Genomic DNA, 3,656 nt, shown 5'->3' with positions numbered 1-3,656 from the left:
CTATTCTTTCATTCTTCTCATATTTCTCAATTCTTTTCTTAGTTGAAACCCCTCCTTGAAACTATCGTCGTGCTCAACTGCGTAGTAACAGAAACGCGTGATAGAAAAACTCGGCTTCGACCGAGGAGAAGTATCATAAACACCGTTCGCGGCGCGGTTAGCCAGTGCTTCGCATTGTAGGGGTCTCCTCGGGCTAACTGCGCAAAAACGCAAAGATCACGTTATTACCGAGATTAACATCGATACTCTCCTCTTTTTCACGCGTGGGCGCCAGTCGGTCCCTAACCCGATCGCGTGTATGAATTGATTGCTGGAATGAGAACGCAAAGCAATGTAGCTCGTTGAATATTTGTATGAATGCGAGAGCGAGGAATGAGAACCCTTGCAGGCAAACGTTAGCATGCGTTCGAGGACTGTTTAGAGGCAAAGGGTCGTGCGAGGCAATAAAAGTCTTTGTATCGAATTTCGAGAATTTGCCTGAAACCGAAAACCTAACGGTAATTTTCGAATGACGAGAACGTTCTCGAAGCAACTACGTCGCAACTGAAATAACGAATATTCGATTAATAATGGAAACCTGTCGTTATTGGAAAATAGCAATCGAACACCGAATGCCTTATATCGAGCGTACCGGCGCAATCCATATTGTTGATCGAGTTCTCTGCGAACAAATGATTGTAAACAAGCCGATTGTTAATTAAAAAACCACGCGATCATCGGTTTCATTATCCGTGCGCAATGGTACTACGAGTGATTAAATTATTTGCAAATTCATTGTTCAATAATTCTGGTTCAATTTACTAGTTGATAATCGCTTCAATTATTATCTAATATCCAAATTATTAAAACATGGAACAATCCAGAAATTCTACGGCGTAGAAACACCGAAAAGCCGTTAGACAGAGAGGGAACACCAAGAAAGAGAGAAAACATGATCTAGAGGAATTTAGCTGGGACGCGCGCTTAACCAATAGCGACGCACGCGACGCTGTCGTCACGCGATATGATTTGCCGAAATGTCCCCACGCAGGACATCGTCCTCGCGACGGGTCCTTCCGGCTAGGATCGCGATCGATTCTGATCACTCTTCGTCGAACAATCGAGTAAGTCGGGACGGGAGCCCGTGCGTCTAGAGATAGAGTTGTCGTTGTACTTTGTGTAATTATGCTGCGCGGCAAGTCCTAATCGTAAGCAGAGTGTCACGAGGGGGAAATTCCAAATACGCGGCAAGAACTCAGAGACGCGCACGTAAAGCCATTTCACACTATTAATATTCTATCTTTTCTCTTTCTTTTAATCCGTTGATCGCGTATTTTCGTATTAAATTCAATCGCGTTTACTATTCTGTTTTTCCTAAAATTGTAATCGTCTTGTGACACGTCTATTTAATTTTGCAATAAACGACAACCGGGTGCGCGACAAGTGTTAGTGCGGCACCAGTCTTTCAACTTTCTTGGTGTTCCAGATTCAACAGCGATTATTCAGCGATTTCCTAGCGATCTACAGCGATTTTTTTTATCGTGTATCATATTTTACAGTTTCACGGCAAGCCTGTTCTGTACTAATTTGTCGAGCACAGCATTATTATTCAATTTTGACACAGCAAAACGGGCGATCTATTAAGCCTACGGGTTGTAAGAGTCTCTTCATTTTAGATCGTCTCGTTTCTACATTCAGGTACCGAACATAATACATTTCGCTATTTTAATATCCCGAATTTTCAATCATCGCGAATTTGTGTGAGTGACGATTGTTTCGACTACGAATACTTTATCAGGGACGACCTGTAAAGCCCTTCCGAGGGTTGTAAGAGTCTCTTTGTTCAGGTCGTTACCTTGCGGATAGAAACCGCTTAAAAATTTAATTTTCCATTATATTCGGTCGAGGCAGTTGTCCTACATTAAGACATATAATTTTCACATTTCTAATACGGTTAATAATTATAATAGAAGCTCTCATTGTAAACCAAAGGCTAAACATCTTTTCCGATTTCATTTATATTAATATCAAACAATAGGTTAAGCACCTTTACCCTTGTAAAATCAGTATTGTCATAATTGAATTCATTTAAAAGTAATTAACAGTATTCAAATAGAATCATTTTAGTACTCAAACAATAGTTATTTCAAATTCAGTTTCTGTTAGCTTCAATAATTATTTTGAATTAAAATTATTTTCTTTTGCACACTAAATTGCATTAACATTTCTTTCAAATTCCATTTGGTATCATTTCCTTTATCATTCTATATTTCAAATCCACGCACCCCAACACAAGGTTTCAAGGAGGGACCCGTATGGGACCCAGAGCACTGACGAACCCAACGGAAATAATCACTATCTAAATTTTCCGTCTTTTAATTTTGTTCTGACCGTAGAGGACGTTTCCGCGTCATACGCGGTCAGAACTGGTGGCAGCGATACCTTTCTCATCGCCCAAAAATAAGAAGAATCAAGTCCAATATTTTCTATCTTAATAAATATATGTTTATAATTTCTTCTTTTACGTTGCGCGCTCGCTCTCGCGCAACGCGCAACGTAACAATGCCAACGGATTTTCTTTTTATTCAAAAAAAAAATTCTTTTTTTCTCACAGAAATATGAAAGACATTAACGTTGAAACAAATGAACGTAAGTATAATTCCAACTTCAGTGAAAAAGTAATATACTGCATGATTCAAAAACATGCATGTTACACACCTCCTTTTTCTTTCAGAAAACGAAATTATAAACCCATTGCTGCAGCTGCAGCACATGCAGACGCAGCAGCAGGAGAGAGACAGGGAGGTTGCGTTGCTACGGCAACAGCTGCAGCAACAACAAATGCTGCAGCACCAAGCACCGCCGCAGTAGCAACAACCGCCGCAGCAACAACCGCCGCAGCACCAGCAACCGCCGCAGCACCAACAACCGCCGCAGCACCCGGAAGAAAGTGAGGCGGATGTGAAGCCGCGGCGAAGTGAGTTTCGCAGATATAAGCGAAAAAATTATTAACACATTTCGGTCTCAAGTAATATAAAAAGTTATTCCAAAATGGGTGAGCTATATTAACATGTACAATTTTACGTTTCAGAGAGAGGAACGGCTGCTGGCGTTAGACGCCGCCAAAACCGCGGAAGACGGCCGCGGGGCGGGAGGGGTGCCGGAATGGGTGGCGGAAGGGGCGGCGCCGTTAATAAATATTATTTTAGTTTATTTTAAATTTAAGTCTTCATAGTTTATTTTACATTTAATTCGTTATTTATTATACTTTCTTTTTTTATTTTTATTTCATTTCTTATTTCTCATTCTTTTTAATTTTTTTTTACTTATCTTTTTATGAAATATTTCACAAATAAAAACAAATAAACATATATTTCAGGTTGTTTTCTTTTATTTCCTTACGACATCCTACAAATACTAAACGTACCACTAAACACTGTGAAATAAAATATTTTTCAACAAAAAAAAAACCGACTTCGAAATGCACTAAAAAGTGTAAAATAATTTCTATATTATTTATACCAGTATTCCACAGCTATTCATAAATTCTACTTCATCATTAAATAGGATACTAAATACATTTCAACCTTTTCGGAGGCGGCGCAAATCTTGCTGCTAATAACGCAAATCATCCTGCTAATAACGATTCCATTGCGGTATGGCAAAGTTGGTAATTC

At 39.3% G+C, this 3,656-nt stretch overlaps 1 long non-coding RNA gene across 1 annotated transcript; it reads left to right on the top strand.

Moving 5' to 3' along the window:
* Window positions 1–251: 251 nt before the first annotated feature.
* LOC143306624 (uncharacterized) lies at window positions 252–3,218 on the top strand. Its single transcript, XR_013063987.1, has 3 exons — window positions 252–2,628; window positions 2,714–2,956; window positions 3,071–3,218. It is a non-coding gene; the product is annotated as an uncharacterized LOC143306624 (long non-coding RNA).
* The last annotated feature ends 438 nt before the right edge of the window (window positions 3,219–3,656 follow it).

Source organism: Osmia lignaria, unplaced genomic scaffold (genome assembly GCF_051020975.1).
Source record: "Osmia lignaria lignaria isolate PbOS001 unplaced genomic scaffold, iyOsmLign1 scaffold0016, whole genome shotgun sequence".
Taxonomy (NCBI): Eukaryota; Metazoa; Arthropoda; class Insecta; order Hymenoptera; family Megachilidae; genus Osmia; species Osmia lignaria.
The sequence above is the reverse complement of the archived record's forward strand: the minus strand, read 5'-3'. Positions and strand labels throughout refer to the sequence as shown.